The following is a 13388-nucleotide window of genomic DNA, read 5'->3' as shown; positions in this document are numbered from 1 at the left end:
GTTTTCATTATAATAGTTGGAATAAGGGGTACCACTCTTGTATGCTTGGAAAGCATTCACTTGTTCATTTGTTCCCCTACATTCACTTTGGTCATGTCCCAAAGTTCCACAATTCTCACATATCCCACTTGGGATTGATGAGGATGCCGTCATGGCATTAACATGATGCTTTGGTGATTTTGAGACTTCTTCAAGTCTAGCCATAGCTTTTTCAAACTTCAAATTGATTGTGTCAATATGAGCACTAAGTTGAGCACCCAATTGAGTAACGGAGTCCACTTCATGCTTTCCTCCTCTAGTAGCCTTGCGAGGTCTACTATAATGTGAATTATGGACCGCCATTTTCTCAATCTTGTTCCATGTTTGATTGTCATCAACTTCGGTGAACATTTCATTTGATCCCATGTTGAGAATGTTCCTTGAATCTTCGTATAAACCATTCAAAAATTGTTGTACCAAGAACCATTCGCTATGTCCATGGTGAGGACATGAGCGACAAATTCCCTTGAACCGCTTCCAAGCTTCATACAAAGATTCTTCATCCCTTTGCTTAAAACCCGTAATTTGAGCTCTTAGCATGTTAGTCTTTTCCGGTGGGTAGAATTTTTTGTAGAAAGCTAGAGCCAATTTCTTCCAAGAATCTATTCCGAGAGTGGCCTTATCAAGGCCCTTCAACCATTGTTTCGCGGTGCCGATTAGAGAAAAAGGAAATAAGACCCATCGAATTTGGTCTTGAGTCACACCGGTTTGAGAGATTGCATCACAATAGTCGCAAAAGGTTTCCATATGAGAATGAGGGTCTTCACTAGGCATCCCCCCAAATTGGCTCCTTTCGACTAATTGGATAAAGGCGGATTTGGCAATAAAATTTCCGGTTAGATGTTGTGGTGTAGGAGTACCATTGGGTAGGTTCTCCTCGGTGGGTACGGAATGTGACGAGAATTTAGGCATTGTAGGTTGATTTTGTGGGGTATTGTGTAATGGGTTCTCCTCTCCTTCTATTGCGAAAGGGTTGATGAACTCAATAGTTGGTTGAATAACTTCACTAATACCTCTCAAATTCCTCCTAGCAAGTCTCCTATTGTTCGTCAAGGTTCTTTCAATTTCACGGTCAAAAGGTAACAAATCACCTTGTGACCTTCTAGACATGCAAAATATCAAACAACTTAAAAACAATTAGAACAAACCATGAGGAGTTTTACTTCCCCAAGGTGAAGAAAGACACAACTAATAACAATAAAAAGGAAATCAAAATCAAACAAACACCGTCCCCGGCAACGGCGCCATTTTTGATCGGTCCGTTTCGTGTTCACAATTAAAGGTGTGGTCGTTGGGTCACGTCCGAATTAAAACACAATTTATAACTTCACAAACAACTCTAAAATTAGTAAAGAGGCAAGTAAAGGTCGGATCCCAAGGGACGGGTATTGAAATGAGATTTCTATTGAAACTAGTGGTGTCTTAGGGGTGTCACAATTTGGGTTTTTGTAGAAGGTCACTAACTAAAATAGCAATGGAAATAAACAAGCAAGATGAATTAAAAGAGGTGTAAACAATTGATTAAAAAGCACTAGGGTGTCATGGGATCATAGGGGAATCATGGGAATTGATCATACAAACATGTTCTCAAATTATAAGCAAGCAATTATTGTTGTGATGGATTGAGTTGGGTTATATATTACAATCCTAGGAAAGTTTGGGTCCCGGAGCCGAATCGATTAGATTGTACAACACCTACAAGTCGACTTAATCTTCCCTACTCAACAACATGCATGGTCTAATGAGATTCGAGTTGGGTTATGTCTTACAAGTCTCATTGAAAAGATAGGAGATGATGGTAAATGCAAGGATTCATAGGCTTAGCATTTCATCAAATATAACATGTGCATGAGTTGAGATCAAAACAAGCAAGCAAATAAAACATGAAAGCATATTAATTTAAGCATGAATCATTCCCCATGTTGGTTTCCCCTAATCACCCATTAACCCTAGCTAAGAGACTACTTACTCATTATCATGTTGATCATGCTAGCAAGGTTGTCAATCATACCAACAAAATGAAACATGATGAATAAATGAAAGTAATTAACAATAATTAAAAAGGGATTAAGAGAATTATACCTACTAATGATTCCAATAATAAAGCAAAGATAAAAAAGGTACTTGATGCTTGATTGAGAGGTTGTCAATCTCCCAATAATAACCCAAATAATCTTCAATTACCCAAAATAAAGGATGAACAAAAGAGAGATTAAGGAAATAAAACTTGTATTAGAACTTGATTAATTGTTGATTACAAAACTAAAGAGAGATTTGATTGATATTAACTACTCTAATTATTGATAAGAAGAACATGCTCTTCTAATTAGACTAATGGGGTATTTATAGTGGAAATTAGGGGGATGCATTAGGGTTAACTAAGGGCTAAACTAGTAATTACACTTTTTAGATTGAGTAGGGAGGAGCCGGTATTTTTCGAAGGAAGGGCTTCTTTCTTTGTAGCTTGGAGAAGAGGAAATCGCGCTGTAGAGGAATCCGGGCGGATTAGGGTCGGGACGGGCGGATTCTGGCGATGGAACCCGAGCGGATTGGAGAGAATCCGGGCGGATTGTGGTGGACAAACCCGAGCGTCTTGGTGGAAAACCGCACGGATTGTGCAGGTGGAGGACGGCCGGATTGTGGACAATCCGCACGGATTGTGCCTCAGCAAGACTTCTTCTTCTTTTCTTCCCTTTTCTTCATAAATTCCTTGGGGATTTCCTTGGGGACTCAAGGATCCTTTCTCAACATTGCTCATCTACTATCATATGTACAAAGGCCTTCTAATCTTGTCTCTCCTTGATGCTTGGTCATTGAATTCGATCAATTTAGTCTTGTTTTGCCATGAAAATGCAAGATTCTTACTCCTTTCCTACCAAGGGATCAAAATCTCAAAGAATATGCAAAATAAAGAACTAAAGATAATAAATGACCCAAATATGCACTAAAAAGCATGGGAACAAAGCTAATTCGGGGGCTAAATATGCGCTAATTATGGTCACAACAGATAGATATGAAGAACTCATCCTCCTGGATGAACGTAGGCTACGCGCCTTGCATAATGTCCAAACATACCAAGCACGTATCAAACGAGCTTTCAACAAAAGGGTTAGGCCAAGAAACATCAAAGAAGGAGACTTAGTACTTAAATCGGTTAGAGCTCTTTTACCTGTTGACCCACGGGGAAAATTCAAACCTAATTGGGCCGGACCATTTCTAGTCAAATTCATACTCCCAGGGGGTGCGGTTAGAATCACAGACCTAGACGGGAATGAGTTTTCAAACCCAACAAACCTTGACCAACTAAAACGATACTATGCCTAGAATAGGAACAAAAAAGCGCCTCGCGTAACCCCACGTGTCGCTCTTGTGGCACTAAATAAACGGCCCCTGGCCAAGCTGAAATAAGCTAATGTCACTGTGCTCTTGCATTTTGACAAATTCGTCATCCTCGTATCATCAAATAAACTAAATTCGCACCTTCAGAGTAAGCAAAGGCTCATGCTTATTTTTCTAAGTTCATTACAAGCTCTTGCTTAGAACAATTATTCTTTTACATTTACTCGAACTACGCGCAAGGGTTTGATTTCATTTTTTTTAAGTGAATACGTAGGCAATCCTTCACAGGATTCAACCCATTATATATAAAATGTAAATAGAAGGACATTTGCATTGCATTTGAAATTCGACAAGAATAATAAATAGAAAATCACAACGGTTTCATAACCATTTAACCTTTTTTATTTTCATTCGTTTTCTAATAATAATAGTAAGCTACATAATAAAAAATAGAATAGGCTAGGATTCTAAAAACCCCACCTTTTTATTACAACAATAAATAATAATAATAATAATCAAATAATAAATAAAGACTCGGGCTATTCCTCCATCTTCCCCTTGCCCTTGTCATTCTTATCATATTTCTTGTCACGGCCTCGAGCCGGACGCTCTTGCGCCACTTCAGACCTAATCACCAACGGTCTTTCTTGAGGCCTAGCTTTTCCATTCTTGCCAATCACCATTTCCGCGACAGGAGTAGTCTTTGGTTTCTTCGAAGGATGAACAACTTGAAACCCGTCTTCTTCTTCTCCCTCTCTCAGATGCTTCTCTTTCTCTTTCTCTACCTCGCGCACCTTACAGTCAACGGGCTCGCGCTTCCTCAATCTCTCGTGCTCTTCCGGAGTAGTAGCCTTTCTCCATCTCAGATAAGAATCCGACACCCACAAGGCATTGGGAGAGAAATTCAAGAACCACATGTTTCTTTGGGCCCATTTAATGGCCCACTCTCTTCGGCTCTCTGTAGTAAGCGCCATAGCAGTCTGCGGGACGGTATCAAGCCTCGGGATCGTCTGTTTCAGCCCAACTTGTCTCATCAGCCTTTCCGGGAAGATGCACACCATAAACTCCAATCCAGGAATGCGCACGGACCTAGTGGGATCCAAAGAAGACACTCCAGTGACAGATTTGAGGTGCCACCACGGTACGACCCACCTAATCAACGGGCCATCGTCGCTCTTAAGCTTGTTCTTCCAGTAATCACAGACCCGAGTGAAATCCACCATGTACAACCTCGTCCTCATCGCAATCGAGCGGGCATGATAGGAAAGCACATGAACTGGGGGCTCGATCAATCGGAGCCGTTCCATAAGCCAAACCTACCAAAAGCAGGTATTAGACATAAAAAAAAAAACGAAAAAAAAAAAAACGAAAAAGACGAAAAAAAGAAGAAAAGAAAAAAGAGAAAAAGAAAAATGTCTTTTACCTGCAGAAGGACGGGGCTTCCCAAATACGGTAGATCGCGGTTGGATTTCCTATTATCCAAGCCCAAAATAATCTCTCCTAAGCATAAGCAAGCTGGGCTCCTGCGCAGCTCCATCTGCTCAACAAGGCCCAGAAGACGGGGATCACCTCTCAGGTCTTCATCAACATGCCCTTGGAAGACATACACGTGCAACAAGCAAAAGCCAAATGCCCTCCGCCTAGCAAGATGAGAAACGGTGGGGTCGGCCCTGTTGATGAATCGATCTATGAAGTCCAACATTCTCACGCCTTTCGAGGTAACTAGACGGTCCACCTCAAGTCTAGTCAATCCAAGCAAGTCTCTAAATTTGCTCTTGTACCCTTGCGAAGTAGAAGGAATGGCAGGCAAATGTTCGGGATCCCACCCACCAATAGCAGCAATTTCTTCAGGAAATGGGCAAATATCACCTCCAGGGAACGCAAAAACATGGTAATTCCGGTCCCAATAGTCAAGGCAAGCATCCAAGAACGGTTTCACAACCTTGATGAGTTTTAAACTCAACAGTGACCCAAAATTATAAGCACCCATATCGTGTTTCTCCATATTCGAAAATTCGTTGGTCCATTCCTTCGAGCGGATCTCCAAAGTATTCATGATGAAAAATTTATTTTGAGAATTTTGTGTAAGTAGTCGAAGAAGAGACGGAAGATTTGTATGAATAAAAGCTCCATCGACGTTTCTATTTATACTAATTTCTGTTTCCAAAAAGCCGTCAGAACAAGACACCTTGGGAACAGGCGCAAGACTGCCGCGCGCTCTCTTCAAAGGGACGCACTCATGCTGCGCCTCTTCCTCAGCTTCACTTCTGTGATTTTCCGCGTTGGATCTTTCCTTATTCCATGACGAATAATTTCCTATTCCTACGGGTTATTATTTTGGTAAACACGGGAAGATTACCATGTTTCAGATTTCCTAATTTCGCGGGCACGCATTTCGAGGCGACATCGACATTTTTGCCATTTTATCACACTTGTAAATTTTCATTTTAGGAAGAAATTTTCATTTTAATTCATCATTTTAGAAAATAATTTTCGTTTTAATTTTAATAGTTCTCATTTAATTCATTTATTTTACCGATTCTCAACATTTATATAATAATTTCAATTTCTTAATTTCATTTCTACATTTCTAACTTATAGATTTCTATTTTTTCTTTTTTAGGGGGTAACCCTCCCTACCGTCCGGTCATTTCCGGCAAAATTTTTGCATTTTTTTTTTATTCTTTTGAGTCACTCGCTTTACGCTAATTAAAGCCATATGTATATACAAATGAAAGTTTTGCGTGATTTCTATGTAAATTTTGGCAACATGACGGCGTAAACCGTCATCTACCAAACCTGTTCGAAACTAACCTGCAGATACAAGCAACACAACCCAGCACCAAAGGCTCTCAGGCCATCTTATATACACCAAACAAAGGAAATGTACAACAAACTGGGGGCTTGAGCCCCAAACAAAGTCCAAAAATGTTCAAAATCAATGTCCAAATGTCCAAATGTACAAAATACGACAAAAAGCTACACAAAACTACTGTTGGGCGCCCTCCAACTCTGCAACTCTCGCCGCAAGAACGGCGATCTCGGCGTCCCGAACCTCGAGCTCCCTCAACAAGCGAGCTGTCTCCTCCCGAGACTGGGTCAACTCTCGCTCCAGCTCGCGGTCACTCTGTAAACGATAAATTGGCTCATGTCAATCGATTCAAGCAAAATCGGAAAATCAAAAATCAAAAATGAAATAGGCGCAAGGTTCATACCTGACGACCTCGACCGCCAACAAGTGCCTCGACGGCAGTAGCTCGCAGCCGGTTGGTCACCCTCCACAACGCCACGAACCGAGACGGCGCAACCTGCATTTTCAAAAAGAAATTCTCAACAATTGAACAAACTCAATCAAATGTGTTCTTACACAAAAGTTATACAAGTTAGAAGGCTCACCCTCTGAATCAGATGCTGCCAATCGTCTAGGCCAGCATCCGCCACAGCTACGTCAAAGTCACGCAGCTCGGAGATCGTCGTCCTCCCGGTCGCGTCAGTGTACTCGAGGGTCTCGGGGTACTCTGGGGGCTCGATGCCCGCCGCCTCGACCTCCTGAAAAGACATATGGTTCTCATTAATTGATGATCTTTCATCATAAAACTCAAAATCCAATCAAGAGGAAAAATAAAAGATGCTCACCACTACCGGCCAGTACGCCAACCTCCCGTAAAGGAACGCCGAGTAGTCCTCGCCAGGAAGAAGAAGGGCATTACCACTGGCACCAGCCAAATCCGCCTCCCTCTCGGCCTCAGAAGGCTCCCTAAACATCGTCCTAGGAGGATCGACAGGAACCGTCAACACGTCCCGAGAGCACTGACGAGCCAAGCGCTCGCCCAAGTACCACACAGGATCCATCGACGTCCTCAACCACAGTCGGCTCGGGCTCCTAGGCCGAAGGACCTCAGCCACGAAAGGAGGCGCTCCAGCGTACTCCGCCCAAGGTCTGGGCACCCACTGTGACAAGATAAAAAAAGGATCATTCCTATGATCAATTAAAAGCAAATATAAGAAGCACGAGTGAATATAAGTGAGATACTCACGCTGTCCAGCTGAAGAGCGTTCACGTCCCACCGGTAGACGTTGTGAGAAGAACGCTTACTCTTCGTCCGGCACATCACCCAATCCCTCACCACGGGATAGGCCTTCTCCAGCGGCTCTGTCCTCTTGGGCGTGAGGCTCGGGAAGTAGGAGTACACCCACGCCTGTAAAGCAAAATAATCAATGACGATCTTTCGTGATTTGATAAAGAAAGGAATTAACTTTGGTCTAAAGGAAGGTTCATACCTCCAAGCAGAGTCCAGGCCGACAAAGACCAGGAGAAGTCCCCTTCTCCATCAACTCCGGACGAACCATGGCCCTCATGAAGCGGATGAGGACCGCGAAACTAGCAGTGACCCAGTCCCCAATGCCCTAGGGAACTCAGGTCAGAAAGGAAGGGAAGAAGCTTCGTCGACAGCCTCTCGCCCTTGTCTCCGAGGTAAATCGAAGACAGAAACCACCAGAGCCACAAACGAGCCCTCTGCTCAGCTGTACAGGGAGGAGGAGCCGTCTCCCTCCCGTCAATCGTCACCAGCGCCGGGGTCTTTCCCGCAAAGTAGTCTCGAACGTAGGAACTGGGTATCAAACCCGGCACTGTAACAGCCTTCGGCGACAAGTTCCAGCCGATCAATCTCCTCGCCTCGGCCGAGTCCGCCCTCATGGCAGTCTCTGGCCACTCCACCTCCTCGGTCCCGCACGGCAGACCAGAAATCATGCCGTAGTCCTCCAGAGTGACTCCCACCTCACCAAAAGGCATGTGAAAGGTGGAAGTCGTGTCCCAGAATCGGTCCAAGAAAGTGCGGACCAGGCTAAGGTTAGCCCGCAACTTCCTCTTCGAGATATCCCTCCAGACCTGAACCAAAGGACCGAACGCTCCACGCTCGATCATGGCCCGCTCCTCCGCCGACAGCCGCTCGTAGTGTTCCATCGCTGTCGTGTAACCCGAGAACGACCTGATGTTCCCGGCCTCCTATTGTGATTTGAAACAAAAGCTATCTTTAGTTTTGAATGAAATTTGAAAGGAATTTGAACAAATGAATAAAAGAGGATGAGTAATGAGTAGTGAATTCCTATTTACCAAGCTCTTCACCGTCCTGTAGGACAGGTGACCCTCTGCGACCCACAAAGCAGTGCCTGCTCTCCCCAAGTCTCGGCCACGCAGAGCTCCTCTCAACTGACGACCTCCTCGTCCGACGTTGGCCCGTCTCGGGGCCTCCTCCTCCTCGACAGCCTCCTCCTCATGGACCTCGTCCCCAGCAGCCATCACCGCAGCGGTGAAGGCCTGCTCCAAAGCCTCCTCGACAGTAGCAACGTCTATCTCCATGGGAGCTCTCCCAGAAGTAGAAGGCTCATCACCTGCAACATTAAAGCAAATTTAGGCCGCGTCACGTGACGACAAGCCTTGGTTAAGGGATTTTCGAGCCTTCAAAGCCCTGAAATCGCTCTTTTCTTGCCATCCTTGGCCATATTCCCACCAACTCGATCACTCATGTGGTAATTTGGGTCAAGTCAAGCCTAATTTAAAGCCTGGTTCCGGGTTCGAGTCGAAATTTTGGCAGTATTTCGTTATAACAGCGGTTATGCCCCAGAAAAGTGTCCTGAAAAAGCCGTCACAAACCAAAATTACGAGATGGTAGAAAGTTTACCCATCATTCAAGGATCCCAAATATCAAGTTTCATCGCAAATGGGCAATCCTAAGGCTATTTTCGAAGCGATTTACGGTTTAGCTGTGAAACCGTCTCAAATTTCACTCAAAGGCTCAAAACTCAACGAAAATTCGAGATAAATACATGGTTATGTTCCTAATATTACCTATTATCCATTTCTAATGTCAATTTGACAAGGCAAATGCGTTTGGGGGAAAAGCCCAAAAATTTCGATCAAATGGGTCATAAACCCTAGTTTTTTCGGCTCAAAATTGGACAAATATAGACGATTAATGCAAGAATGAGACACATACCTCGATTAGTCATGATTAATGCAAGCTTTTAGATCAAACCTTGGCGGAAATGGTGAAGATTTGAGAGAGAAGTTGTGTGATTTGTGTTTCGAAATAATGAACATAAAACCTTTGATTATCGCGTTTTTACGTAGAAATAACACTTTGGGGAATAGACGCAACAGGCGCTGCGCCTCTTCCAAGAGACGCAGCTCTTGCTACGCCTCTTCCTTGTGTTCCCTCCATACGGATTTTCAAAAATTCGTTATGAATTCGTTATTTGTGGGCCCATCTTTGGTGCGCCTCTTCCCCGATGCTGTTTTATTCTTTTGGTCCGTTTGACGATTTTCTTTCATTCCGACCCGCATTTCCAAGCCAGCAGCAGACTGTCGCACGTTATTTATTCCTTCCAAGACCTTTTGCTTGTCGCACCGAGCATTTATTCCTTCACAGAACTCGACACACCTTCATTATGTCTCCAGCGAGAGTAAGCGGATATACTTTCCCTCTCATGACAAGAAGAATAGTTCCCAATCATGTCTCCAGCGAGAGTAAGCGGACGTACTGTCCCTCTCAAGACGTGAGGATTAACATCTACCTAAGCAGATTTCCCCTCAGCAGTTCCCGCCTGTGTCCTCGCTACTCGCAATTGTTTCTCGAAGACTACCTGCGGTTTTCTCTCGGCCAGGCTCCCGCCGTGTCCTGCTACTCACAATATTTTGTGTTTCCCCACGGAGTTCGACAAAGGTGTCGTTCTCAAGAAGTTCCCAAACCGATAGAGTTCCTATACCCAAGCTTTGGTTACCCCTTAAGTTGAACTTATATTTGGCCTCCTTCCCGTCAATGCTTTCCTTTAGGGCCCCATACTCTAGCACAGTCCTTATGTATCTTTTAGGTCTTAACCTTAGCTCCTATGCACCCCGGAAGCATCTCGAGAAGAAGTCTCAGGTATGGTCTCTCCTTATGGCCGGCGAGCCTCCTTACGTAGTCTAATGGACTTTAAACGACCCTCCCCGATAGTCGACAGACTCTAAAATGTTCCCGACGACAGGTCCTTGGTTTAGACCCCTTGAGCCGCCTCGCGTCACCATAGTCGTCAGGTTGTAATCTTCGATTGACCTGATGGCTATACTTTGACTTTTGCCTTGTCCAAGCCTCAGTCAAAGTGGGGGCTCTGTAGATACCTCATTTCTGCACCTCCCGCAAACCACCCGGTGATGATTGGGCCGCATGTTTGGTACGCGGAACGATTTGTGACAATTCGTAAGATTATCGTCAAGTAATTGCTCAAATATTAATGTCTGCCTCTTAGTTGTCATCTACGTGCCGATACGGTCGTTTTGACAGTAATTAGAGTACATTCGGAGTCCGGGCCTAAAACCGTCTCCATTTTCTGATAACCGTTAAATCCCGAGTCAGAATGTTCTGGAATGTTCCGGATATTTCTATTCCATATGTCATAAATTTTTATCTTTTGGTAAACAATTTCCGTAATATTCACATAAGATATTAAGGAAAACCGAATTATTTCCGTCCTACCATAACTCAAACACGGAAATCTTTCTTCCGCGGGAGGAAACCCTTGGGAAACAGACGCAGCAGTGCTGCGCCTCTTCCAAGAGACGCAGTGGGTCGCTGCGTCTCTTCCCGAGCCCTTTTCTGCGTATTTCTCGTATCTTTCTCATATCTTTCCGAGATTCACTTCCAAAGAGTCTCCGAAACCCTAATTCCTCCACGTGATTAGTATAAATAGGAGCCTTCGCTCCTCATATTTCTCACGCGAGTGTCCGCCCTTCTCTTCTCCCTTTGCATTCTAGACCTTTGTTCTTACTTTTTGGCGTCTACGTGCTTGAACTTTCGACCACGTAAGCTCGGATCCTTCTGAGTACCAGCCTCGTTTGCATGACCGACCAATTTGACCAACTCCACAATCAATCAACTTAATTAATTTAATCGTTTTCCTCTTACAAGGGCACTTTCTTTGCATTCGCGTCGAGCATCACTAATCGATATCTTAGTCTTTCTCGTTTCGTCAAACATGTAAGTCTGAGGGTGTATAATCTCTCTTTTATTTATTGTACTTTATTATTGTATCACAATTGTAAGGTTTATGTCGAAAATACCTCTTAAAACCGATTTCTAAAACCTTTGTTAAAACTCTTTTTTACGGATTTCCAGTAGATAACCGTCGAGAAAGGACGCAAAGAATCGCCGCGCCTCTTGAAGGAGCGCAGCCTCGCTTTGCGCTCTTCGTGAGGCTGCCTCAGTTCCTGCTTCCTTTCTTCTTCGTTCGTCCCCTGTTATTCGTCAAGTTTCTTTTATTTGTTTCGTTTGTTTGTTAATTCTTCATCATGATAGCATATAATTCACATGTATATTATAATCATCATCATCATTAATATGTTTTAGTCATCACAAATCCGACTTAAATCCCTAATAATCCAATATTTGCGGGTTTTCGTCATTAAATTCAATTCCGGGTTATAGAGATTCAATTCATCAATATTGAGTTTCTGGAATTCGTCTTTGATATAGTTTTCATCTGTCTTTTGTCGTATTCATCGCATATTCGTCATTAATCCGTCATATCTAACCTAATTAATTGATTTGATTCGTTTCATTTGTTAATATCTTTCACTCCTGTAATTTATCCATCTTAATTCGTTTAATTTCGTCTCATCCACGTTTATGACCATCAATCATATGTAAATAACATATTAATCACTTCCATCCGAGTAAATAATTTTAATCGATCATTAAATTCATCAATGAATATTAACGACACGCACTCGCTTCACACTACGGCAGAATTCGGGCCGAGAACAGACGCAAAGAATCGCTGCTGCGCCTATTCCAAAGGACGCAGCTCTGCTGCGCCTGTTCCGGGTTGAATTATGTCCCCGAACTCCGTTGTTGCTTGACCTAGTTTAATTAGTCTACGTTTAATCAACTATTATTCGTATTATCGCCTTCTGATCTGTTCGTAATTTTATTCTTTTATTCCTTTTTCTCAAATTATCCGTTTTAAAGATATTTTCGACATAAATCGCCTAATCCGTTGTAATTAATGTAATTTTCATTATTGTAATTTATAATTATTGTATTTCTTTTATTGCTTGAATGTTTTCACATGTAATTGAACATTAAATTCCTACTTCGACATTAATTGTATGCTAATTAATTGTTTACCGACTTAGCTTAATTCTCACATGCTAGGATTAAAACTTGGATGTTGCATTGCATGCATATAGCCGACGATATATCAAGTACGAATAACTTCCCCAATCATTAGTAGAGACCGCTTTCGAGGAGGGCGGAATTAGGTGTTCGATCAAAAGAGCTTCCTAATACGTACCCTCACCCCTTACTCCAGATATTTGTGAACACCCGTGTTCATTGGCATCCACGAGAGTCATTCTAGACATAGAATGCTAAGGGTAACGATTGCTTAGTGTTCATGTCTTTACTTTGTGTCTAGACATGACACGAGGTATTCGAACGGTTCCAATTTCCCATAAAAATTGGTGGCGACTCCAACAAAAATGCAAACGCTTGTTTCTCTTTTCCTCCCAAGCGCCCCCGTGGGCCCCCGCTGTCCACAATAAATTAAGGAAGAAATCCATTTAAAAGGAGTGAATAATATTCTACTAAAACTTGAGAGAGACGGTCTGTTAATATGTTATTGAGAGACCCATCTTCTTTACCTGTAACAGCCCCATATTCCTAAGTTCCTTATCAAGGACCACCTTAGCATATAAGAGTGCTACCATCTCGGTTACCCGAGGTAGTATGCATTATAGAAAACATAATGAAACAACTTAATTAAAACAACTGTAAAGAAAAGGTTACAAGTCTTTAAACTCAAAAACCAAACAACCAAAAGTCATAAAGCTAAACTCAGCTACACTAATCAACACAACAGTGATCACTCCGCTCGTCCATATCCCGTGAGCTATCATAACATCTATCACCTGCTAAGCAACTGCTCACCATCCCCGAATGGATCACCACAGTTTTGAAAACATAAAATGGGGT

The 13388-nt window shown here is 42.9% G+C and overlaps 1 non-coding gene across 1 annotated transcript; it reads left to right on the top strand.

Annotated features, from left to right (window-relative positions):
* The first annotated feature begins 471 nt into the window (after positions 1-471).
* Positions 472-579, top strand: LOC141654428 (small nucleolar RNA R71). The gene has a single exon (XR_012547989.1). It is a non-coding gene; the product is annotated as a small nucleolar RNA R71 (small nucleolar RNA).
* The last annotated feature ends 12809 nt before the right edge of the window (positions 580-13388 follow it).

This window comes from Silene latifolia, chromosome 4 (genome assembly GCF_048544455.1).
Source record: "Silene latifolia isolate original U9 population chromosome 4, ASM4854445v1, whole genome shotgun sequence".
Lineage (NCBI taxonomy): Eukaryota > Viridiplantae > Streptophyta > Magnoliopsida > Caryophyllales > Caryophyllaceae > Silene > Silene latifolia.
This window is presented reverse-complemented; position numbering and strand designations above follow the sequence as displayed.